Below are 11,814 nucleotides of genomic sequence, written 5' to 3'. Positions count from 1 at the left end.
TGTGAGAATATTGATACCATCAGTTTAAACGATTTATGCGATATGTGTTAATATCATGAAGGCTTGACGAGTGCTAATAAATGTATGTGCATATCTGTATGCTCAGGTCCAAACTGATACTGATTGTGCGCACTAATTCAGATATTTGATTTTTAACAGCAACAGCCCCCCCTCACACACACATGCGCACCCCCATTCAACTCTGTCCAAACACAATAAAAAGGCTGAACGTGATGGGTCCGGAGGAGGAAACGCAAAAGGATGAACAGAGGTGTGATTGAGAATCAATGATAGCCATAAGCCAGGAATTTTTGCAGGGAGGAATCTGAGACATGAGACTGAGGTTGGGGGCAAGATCTCAATGAGGCTTTATAGCTTCATCACCCCTCCTGTGGCTCCTGTAATGATGGAGAAAGGGACAAAGCAGAAAAGAGGTTTGAAGGGTGATGGCAGTAAAAAGGGACAGCCAGTGGACTGAAATGAGGGTCAAAGAAGTCTGTAATGTATATAAATAGGCACAAGAAACTGCAAGAAACAGTAATATGCACAATATTCAGCAATCAGCTATATCACATTATAGAAAACCTATGCAATTTACTAATTAATAGAAAACTGCATAATTGCAAAATGCACACAATCCATTATTAGGCACTGCTTGAAACAGTAAAATAAATGATTTTGGATTTATTCAGTATTGCACTGGATTTATAATCTATAAAGTCTTTTAAACAAACCAATGGAAGATGAAGAGCGATGCTTACTAATGCTGTCTTTCTGGGTTTGCCATACAAAAGTTGCAGGGCATTAGCGAAGGGTCCTGGGACCACAAAGGGCAGTGTGTTGCATTCTAATGCAAGCTTTGCACAGCTGGTAATCACAAAAGACTATTGAAGAAAGATATTTATGCCAAAAGAACGATTTACATTGAAGCAACTAGGTACACACAAAGGTGCCCACAGAACAGCCTTCAGCTGTTAATACTGTAGATTGAAGCAGTTAGTACATGGGGCTGTATTGGCATTTTAATCAACAAAAGCTACTCCACTGAGCCTTCTCTAACTGTTTCGTCGTGCTGGAGCGCAGCGTCTCAGTTTGAAAAAAAAAAAAAAATCTATTTAACTCTACAGGCAACTTTCATAATCTTCTATCCAAGAGTCGGTTACTAAAACACGGATTTTATCTTTCACATTAGAGATGTTTGTTAATGTCAGCTACTGCTGTTTCATATCTTGTCATATATGCTGCTCTCTGTGTGGTAAATATCCAGTTTTAAAATGTTGAGAGAGTTTCTGTCGTTGTTGCTTTGACAAAGTTTCACTTGTAAAAAAACAATAAAAATTAAAAATTGAATAAAAAACAAACAAAAACAAGACGTTTATATCAATGGCTAAAACAAGATTCAAAAACAAAAAAATACTGCAACTACTGTTGCGTCTCAGGGATTGTGCACAGTGGGATTTCATCACACACTTCTTTCACGCTTTTTTTTTTAAAGCTGACTTTGCAGTTGTGCTTTTCTCTAGGTGCAAGCTGAGCTGGAGAATTCAATTGTCTGTTGTATCTGACAAGGTCTAACTCAAACTGTACTGTTATGTCAATACACAGCGCACATAGTGTAGCACCACCAATTGTAACAGTGGCTTTGACACTTGGAGATACACTGTTGAATGAATGGCCACAGGTTTCTCAAACATGGGACCAAACCACCATCAAAATGAAAGAAATTAATACAGTTCTTCTGTGACAATTAGAGCTTTCATGTTGTCAAAAAAATAGATAAGTGAGCCAGCTATAGGAGAGAAGAGTGCACTTTCAGAGAGGATGAGTTAAAGCCCTGGAACACATTTATAACCTTATAAAGCTGGGACTTTCACTCGTGAAAAAAAGGAGTATTTTTCTAATACAATTACAGCTTACATTTATTGGAAAACACCATCTCAATTGTTACTTACAGAGAAATTCCCGAATATTTTATTTTCAGGAACTGAACTAACAACAGTTAGTTATTCTGTTATTCTGGCAGGCCGCCTTCTTTCTTTGGGTTTGTTGAGGCAGCTGTGGGACTTTCTTGTGCATATCCTCAGTCAAGTGTTCTGATCAAGACAAACCATCTGGTGCTGGACCCAACCTTCTGCAGTTTGACCTGGCATGGTTGTGTCCACCTGCCTTCTGTGCTTCTCAACAGCCACGAGGCTTATCTGTCCTACTGCTTTTATGGCTTGTTATCAGTCGAAAGCTGAAATTATGAGCAGTTGTTGCTGATAACGTCTTAGAGCCCCGTAGTGAAAGGGTTTCAGCATCTAAACACAAAGAAAGAAAGATGTGATATATATAAGTTTTGCTGAATCGGTGCGACTTTGTGGACGTCACAGGTGGACTGTGGAAGAAAGGGAACCAACAAATTAAAGTACCTTTAACGAGAAATAAACCTTTCTTTCGAGACAAAAGTGAAATAAACTTTGTCTCGCTTTTCCCAAACCTTCTGCTGTTGTCTTCTCCGATAGCTGTGGATTATGCAGTTCATTGACATTCTTACCAGTTGATTGTGATTTCCTATTCAGCCCTTTGATCCAGGCTAGATTTAAAAATTCTGTTTGTGAACCGTCCATACCTTTGGTCTGTCGAGCGCTTGGCAGGATTGGAGGCTGACAAGCCAAGCAATCGTCACCTCCCCTTGAAAAGAGCCAGGGGTAGTGTGAGATTCACGGTGTTCAAAGCACCTCTCTCCTCCTTCATCATTATGTGGGATGATGCCAGTGTACCCACTGATATACATGAAAACATGTATTCTGTAGCTATAAAGTCTTCACATTCATCGTTCATCATATATTTAACACGGTTCATGTTATTCGTTTCTTTATTTACTGGCTCTATCAATTATCTCATGGTATGATTACATAGTGAGGGTAAGCTGAACTCACTCTATAGGAATTTATTTAAAAAGCAAATATACACGAGCAGTTTTCTGCAAATGATAAATATTAATGTTAGTTGAGCAAATGTGAGCTGAATCCCTCAGACTCAACTAGTTTGCTTCCCAATTTCATCCCTTGGCTTTGTTTCATCTGTGGTGATGTGTGGTTTTTCATCAAGATTTCACAATATTTCAAATTATTGCATGCATGTACTCTTGCGAACAAGGTGAAAAGGGTACTATTCCCCTTAAATTGTCAGAGAGTTTTAGTAGTAAGTTCTTTAAAAAATAGCTTTTAAGTAATTTGTGGATACTTTTAAAAGAAAGACTCCGTTTGTAAAACACAACACGGTGGCTTAACTCGAAGCTTTTGATACAAAAATGGACTGGGGACATGATAAGAAATATAAAAAGATTTATATCTTAATACTTAAAAAGTGTGAGGGAAACACTGTTTTAGTCCAAAAATAATTTCTTTTTCCACAGAAATAATAAAATTGTTTTCTACAAGACACTGAATTCAATCTTAAACGAATGAAAATAATGATACCTCCAATTTCCCATCCAATTTAAGGATGAACACTTCTTGTTTGCAATAAGGCTTTCTGTTGCTGGTGTCAGTCCAGTTAAAAACTCATCGATAATTCTGTGTTTTGGTCCTATTCCTTAATCAGTTATGGTACAGTGCAAAACCCCTGAGCCACCACACATTGATTTATATTAAGAAAAAGGGAAATGAGGGAAAGATTGTATTGAAAGATGTAAACACACATGGAAATACAATATACAAGACAAAAACAAAGACTGTGCAATTCCAGTAAACTTGATAGTCTGACCACTTTTAGTCTTCCACACACCGTGGAATCTCTTTTTGTAATTTCTTTAAGTGGCCTTCAGGCTACAATGAAGCCCCTGTTATTCAATCTAAGACCTAAGCTTAGATCTTAGATTACATGGGTTCAGTTGTGCGCCAGTACGGTCATCACACCTTTAAACAGAAGTGCAACTCGACATGAAAATGCCAATGTAAAAAGTGATTTTTCGTATTTCTTAATCGATCCTTAAAAAGTTTAGCCGATTATCAAAATCAACAGGCTGCAGGATAAATGACTATAACACTGGAGACAGTTTGTGGCTTTTAAAACAGAGATTGCAGAACTGCTCTTGGACAGCGTGTGTGTAAACTGTGTCATGCTTCCTATCAGAATGTAGCTGGTTTTGCCAGGAAGTAACAGAGTTTGAGGGGCCTCTGACAAAGAGTGAGATGCAGGCGCAGTGTTGCTGTGTTTCTTAGATGATTATGCTTTCAGAGACTAAGCCTTTTACTTCATGTTAAAGACCATCATCATTTTAAAACATGCATAACATGTGTGGGTCTTACAGCTACCCAACTCATACAGAGATCCCCACAGCACCCCCTACCTGAAACACATCAGTGTAAACTGCTGAAGCAGAAAATACTATAGCAACTGAAAGTGTAACATTTTGAAATCAGTGTGTTAAAGATGCAATGGGCCCAGCAAGTGAGTACTCTTGTCAAACATCCAATCTCCTTTTAATTGCCTGTCATGGTGTCTGGATGTTATTATATTGGATTAACTACTATGGTGCTGGAGTTACTGAGCAGGATATGTCATTTGAACAATATCTAGGACTGTTTTTTCTTCAGCCAGAGTGATGCTGAAAAATGTATTACTTCTAGGCTGGACTACTGTAATTCCTGTTCTAAAAGCTCCATAAAAAGCCTTCAATTGATCCAAAGTGCAGAAAATGACTAGAAAGGAAGACCACAGTTTTTCCATATTAGCTTCTCTTCCTCCAGCCCCTGTTAAATGCTGAATTATATTTAAAATCATTCATACATGTACAAAGTCTGGAGTGATCATAGATTAAAGAACTAGTTTCATATCATTCCAAGGGTGCAGGCTTACCTGCTGTTTTAAAGGTGTCTGAAAGTAGAGTGGGAGGCAGAGCCTTCAGCTGGTTCATCTGCTGTGAAAAAAAACAACAAAAAAAACAGTGTGACTTAAGGATAATACAAGCCTTATCTTAATATCCTAATATATTATAGTGAGTTCTTTCTTTCCACCATCCGGTCTTTAAGTCTGACATCATCAGCCGTGTCTGGCTTCAGTCTGGCTCCCCTTCAGATCCCAAAGTCAAATGATCACTGCGGGATCACTGAGAGTAAAAACTGTCTAAATTCTTTTATCTGTAATAAAATGATCAGTGTTGCTGCTTTACAAGGTGTAACAATTAAGTTTAACATCCAGGCATCCATGAAAACAGAATTTATAAAATTTAAAGGAGTTCGAAGCTAGCAGGAAGTTAGCAGGAAGTTAGCTCGCTAGTTTCCATCGCAATATAATATACCATGTTCTGACTGAGAGATTTCTGAAACAAATTAAAACATACAGCTCTGCTATCACTTCCAACATAAATGAAGACAGGAAAGTAAACAGCAGTGATGTTTGTAGGGTTACTAAAGGTGAACTAGCTGGAATATAGTGATGTGCTACGTGATTGCTAGCGGCACAGCTATGTTAGCATGATATAAACAGTGAAGCTGGAGGGTGAACGTTAACTTTTTTCCACTTGATAAAAGTTAATGCGAGGGTTCCCGTTGGTTAGGGACAAAAGCAATCGCATGGCAGGATGCTGTAAACGGACCAAACTTCAGTCAGGAGAACAACTGAGATAATCCATCCACAATACGAGGTTAGTCATTAATATAATACATGGGCTGGGCTGTAGTTACAACATAAGGTTTTAAAAACTGAGCTTTAAAATAAATAGCAGCAATAAAAACTGAGAGAGGCGGACAGTGATCACTGACTGTTAGAGGCTTGTTGAGATTAAACAGAGATTAAACAGAAGTACAAAGCATAGGTCATTGTTAGTGTTGTAAAGTACCATGTCCGTCGCCATTTTTAGTTGTTATTGTATTGTTTTATTGTATTGTTATGTAAGACATTTCTAACTAATAACTAATGATATATATGAAAATACATATTTTGTTTGATAGCTTTTTTTGAGCTGATCAAATAAAAAAATCAAAAATGTGTCACTTCAGTCAAATAATGACACAATTAGCTCTTTCTGACATGCTAATACAGTGCACAGTGCAGTGTGTGCTGGGATAAGCTCTAGTAAAGCCAGTGAATGAATGAATGGATGGATGGATAAGGTTTTTCTCTAAGTTAGGTTGATTTAGCACTTTCCTTACTAGTCTTAAACTGGTGGAGAGTTTTTTAAAATGGACTCTTTGTACCCATTGACCCACAGTGTCCCCCCTCGTCTCTTTAAAATCGACCAGAGATGACCTTTTGTTTTGCTTTATTTTCTGTAGTTGTTGAAATTGAGAAATGGATCCGTGTAGGCAGGTTTCAAAGAAAGAAAAAGAGATATGAACCTCTAACCATATTTTCACAGGTAAAGACTGAAATGGGTTAGCGGAGTATTTAATATCCTCACATAATTAGCATTAACACTAATTAACACTAATTAACATTATTTCACACTACAGTTTACAACAGGTATGACAAGCTGTGTATCTTTAGTTTGAGACTGTGACTCCAATGTCACTAGTAACTATTTTTAGGAGGAATAAGCAGCAGAAGAATGGTCAGCCATTTTCAATTTGAAGCTTTTTCCATTGTTCGTTTTCCCCCCAGACAGAAGGGACAGAATGAATCATGCGGCCTTCGATCATTTCTATCAAAACCTCAATAAAAAGATCCTGACCTGGCCTTGCTATACATGGCAACATACAATAATAATGTCCAATTTTTCTCAACAATAGCGGGACTTTGTCCTGGAGACTATACTGATCAACAGACTCAGCTGAATAGCAGTGAAGTCAGAAGGTTAAACTTTTTGATATATGTAACAATACCTCCCAGTTACTATGTAATTATGTTTTTCTATAATAATACGTGTGTCTTTATGATGAATAACAGCTAAATGCGTGCTGTTAAAATGTTTGTCAGCTACAAACATCTGACAAATCTCACAGGGGGCAAATTACAGATGAATAAGTGCCGGGAAGTTATTATTTTTTCTCTTTTAAGCTTAGTAGTTTGGAGCTACCCTCAAACTCTGTAACTGGAGATGATACACCTGCTGCCAGCTGATTTGAAGGACTTAAAAGAAAAATCCACCCTCAGATAATGTTAGAGCAAATTTTTAAATCTAAAAGTTATAACTCTTTGATACCGAGGGCGCTGACACTTGAGGATGGCCATCTGCCTTTGATGTTTACCATAACCGAATCCTAGCTGCACTAGAAATATCTTAATGCAGAGTCACATCTATATCTGGGCATATCTTTCCTATTCATCTTATAGACAGAGATAGGGGTTTGGCAAATATATTTTAAAAAAGCAAAAATCAAACAAATAGAAAAAAGTGGATATTAAATTAATAGCATTTAAATAATTTATGCAACAAATCTGAATGTAGAGAAAACTGTCTGTGGGTAAGTGCTATCTGGCAGGAATACCGGGGTTGACTGGCAGGTGATGTAATTCTAATATTGATGCAGAACTGGGATTTCTGCCACAACACAATTGCTATTTATCCATAACAGAACCATATCAGTGTTTCTGCATGTTTAGCAAATTAGTAAACTATAAATCTAGTGTACAAATGTTTGTTTATGGCTAACCATTTTCACGCCATATTTCCCTGCAGCAAACTGTGGAAAACCCATGCAAGGACTTCAAACCTGCTTAATCCCGGGGATTAGTAACACTGAGCACATTGTGCATTTTTTGTAGTTTTTTGTTTTGGTAAATGGGCTAAGTTATGCAAAACACAAGCTTATTCTTTAATTCTGGAACTAAATAAAGTTCACAAAAGGTTGAAGAACTAGAAGTTTACTGCAGTGACTTCAGATCTAACTGTTGTTTGAACTTTAACTTTCTTTAGCTTTGTACTTCATAAGGTATTATACTGCAAGCTGTATATAATGAGATAATGTTTGGATAAGATGGATCAACATTATTGACATAGTCTGTTAAGGAATAGCATGTACAGTAAAAAAAAGTTGTCATTATTTTCTATTGGCATATTTCTGTAGTTGATGTAAAGATCCTGCATAAGCTTCCCAACATGGATGATTTCTCCGTCTTTAACATATGTACTCAGTGAAATGGAGCATACATTAAATCTTTTGTTTAATGCCCTATGTGCTAAAAACACGATGCCTCGCTGTGTTCTGTATGGATCACAATCCTCTAAGTCTCATGTGATGTGCAAAATAAATGAGGAGGAATGCAATCAGCTCAAAAGTGCTTCCAGATTAAAGCAAGTCCCAACAGGCAGGATAAGCAGTGTACAATTTGACCCCTGAACCCTTAATAATGTTCTGAAATCCCTGCTGTAATCGACTACAAGGTCCTGACAGGTTGTTGGATCAGCACTGCTTTCCAGGAAAGTCACCACAAGGGCTCTTCACCTAATGAAATCTTGCAGCTTTCCTATTGATTTGCCGCTGGTACTTTGGAGTTGTGTGCAAACACAACAATGCATATTGTTTTCCAATGGCGTGCTTTTTTTTCTTTTCCAACACACATTCTATGATGCAGAGTTGTTAACTTGCACAGATTAAAATTGACACAACAACTTATAATAGAAGTAAAGTTTTCTGAAATTCGATTTGATGATAAAGCTGAGCTGTTATCTGCTGACTGAGAGCATTTCAGTGAGCAGCTACCTATATGGACTGCTAATGCGGTGAACACAATGAAATCCCTGTAATTTGTTATATTTCTAATAATACAAGATTGCGGATAAACAGTATATTTTAACACAGTTTTGCCCTTTTTTGTTTTTGCGACAGTGCACATAAAGAAGTAAAATACATATCTTTGTGAGTATATGAATGCTCTTTTAGCAAGAGTTACCATACATTTTTTTATAATGAAGCAAAGCCCTTGATCTCAAAGCAAAGCCCCTTTTTTAAGTGTGACTTTTTAAAATTCCCCAGACAACTTTATTCCTATTTGCTTCCTTCCTGAGGAATTTATTTTTGCTTGTAGTTTGCTTTTGCCCTTTAGTTCTCCAAGCACTCAGAACTCTTGAGAAAAAAAAAGAAAGAAAACTGTTTACTTAAATTAAACTGACAGTGAGGCTCTTTCTCTGATGAAAATATACTTTTGTTTTGACATCATGGTTGTGACTAGATAAATTTAGTAAAGACAACAGTTTCAGTCACACACTTAAAACAATGCTTTTATGGAAAAAAATGTCAGTCAGTGTCAATTTCCTGGATCTGGGTGAAAATCCAGAATGAGTGAGCGAGAGAAAAAGAAAGATATTTATTAGGCAAACTGTAAACTGAATGCACATTTTTATATCCAAATTTGTGAAAGCACAGTGGACTTCTCTGAGAACTCAACATGTAATAAATAGTGCTGTCAGCGTTAATCTTGTTAAACGCCATAACACCATGCACGGCATCAACACGTTAGCGCAGTTAGCTCGTTAACGCATTAGCGCGGTCCAGCCCCACGCACGGGGCGATCTACGCTAACTCGCTAATGGAGATTTGCCGCGTTAATGCAGTTATGGTGTTAACGTCATTTTAAAGAGATTAACACTGATAGCACTAGTAATAAAGTATAATATACAGTTTTAAAAAATTGCTTTTTTAATAAAACAGTAAATTTTAAAAAATATTCATGGATAATAACAATAAATAAAATGTTGTCCATGTTGTCGTTATTAACTTTTAATCTAAAACTGTCATCTAGCATACTGGTGGAAGGTCAGTGTCATGTGCTGTGTACAGGCAGGAACAGTGGACCCAAAGTGTAAACAGGCGCAGGCAAACCATGAACTCAAAAGTAAGGCCGTGCATAGAATGAGGGTAGATCACAACACAGACCACAGAAAACACAGGGCTTAAATACACAGAGGGAGCAATCAGGGAATGGGAAACAGGAGGGAACCAAAGCTGGGACAAATCAGGGCTAATGAGACAAAGGAAGCAAAACCAGATACATTAACATGAGACATGGACTTTCAAAGTAAAACAGGAAACATAACACAGAGATGCGACTTGACAAAGGGATACAGGTGACAGGGGAGACATAGCAACTATGGAACACAGAGAGATAAACCATAAGACAGAGAACTCTAACAGAGAAACCAAACGACTAGAAATGATAAATAATATAAAAATCAAAGTTCAATAATAATGTAAAACTGAAAACTGTGGGTCGACGACCCAGGCACCCTAACAGTCAGGAGAGTAAAACTGGAGAAACACTGTGGAGGTCCTGTCATGCTCGGGGGCCATGATTATAATGTAGTATCATCTGGAAAGCATCTGACTGGCAATGACTTCCTTTTTCAGCATGAAAGCAAAGCCTGGATAGGTAACACACAGTGTAACATTATTGGTCATGTATTGGCTTCCCCTGAACTAACAGCATATAATATTTATGATACTGATATTTAAGTATCATAGTAGGTAGGTCTTAAATAAGGAATATGTATGTTCAAGTGTTATCACCTTTGTATGTTCTTTTTCCTGTCCCAGTAGGGCATTGAAGCTAGTAAGTCAGTCCTAATGCTTGAAACCTTTGTATAAGGTGCACTGAAAGAAAACACACATCAAATGGAGAATAAACTCGCAGTTATTCGAGTTTACAGTACTGAATCCCGTTATTCATAGCAGGCTCAATTTATCACAGAAACTTTGGTTCCATCCTCTTCAATGATAGCGCACACATCCTCTCTTTCAGCATCTCTAATCGCTGTCGAAAAAAAAAATGAGGAAGAGATATGGAAGCCTGTCAGCAGGCAGCTGTGCTTCTGAAAAGGTAGCTGTTGCCTTTGGAGCAGGTTCCAGTCAATGTTACCCGTTTTCCACATTCATTTCTGGAGCTAACTTTGTGATCAAAATGATAGTAAATGAGGTATGCCAGGGGAGACGGAGGTTATAGAGAGGTGAATGTATCACTTGCAGCACTTCAGAGTAGGCATAGAGAATGATAGAGATTGAGATATAAAGCTGGGAGGCCACTATTTTCATTAGCATGCTGTCAGTGTTGCCTCAGTTCCCTCTTCTCACAAAGGTACATAGTTGGCCAAGCAAAAAAGCACAAAGAGTTTCCAAAATCATTGCAAAGCAAAATCAATATATTTGTTGAGCACTTTGGAGAGGGATGGTCAAAAATGCAGGAAGCCAATATAAGTCCACGTTTAATTATGGGTTCAAAAGACTAACACGTTCCTCTAGTGTTAGAGAGCCATTCAATATATTAATCTGGCTACATTTACTGCCCTTCCTGCCAACCTGGGTACTTCCAGATTAAGAAAATGGGCATTATTGGTAAAAGGTACAAAAAACAACTTGAGTGTGTTAATTCTTTAACCCTTTACAGCGGATCGGAGCGGGCACGCTCCATTTTGCATAACTATTTTTAAATCCCGGTAGATCTGCAACCACTTAAGCTAGCGCAATAATTTTTTTTGCATATGAAACCGGAGGAGTTGTACTTACATCTGATGCCATCAGCTTGTCCTAGGTCACAGTTTCCTTCCACATATAGCTTTGCAAAAACTGCATAAAAATCACTTGCAGCAACAAAAACATGATATTCCAGAAACACGCTTCGCCGATCCGATCAGCTGTTTGTAACACTTCCTACCGCGAACTATCACATGACCGCATGACCTGCCCGAAACCGGAAGTGACGTCATTTTGCGGAAATGTAGTTTTTTTACGATCGGGGCCTTATGAGCCTATACTTGTGTTTTAAAAAGTTATGTTTGAGTTTATGACTTTCTGTGTCGTTTCTGGGATGCTTAGGACTCATATTGCACTGCTGGAAATAGTTTATTTTGATGCATATGCTGTTATTTTGCAAATTTGCAGTATAATATTTATT

Source organism: Pundamilia nyererei, unplaced genomic scaffold (assembly GCF_000239375.1).
Source record: "Pundamilia nyererei isolate P.nyererei 1_Seehausen unplaced genomic scaffold, PunNye1.0 scaffold00015, whole genome shotgun sequence".
NCBI classification, from domain to species: Eukaryota; Metazoa; Chordata; class Actinopteri; order Cichliformes; family Cichlidae; genus Pundamilia; species Pundamilia nyererei.
The sequence above is the reverse complement of the archived record's forward strand: the minus strand, read 5'-3'. Positions refer to the sequence as shown.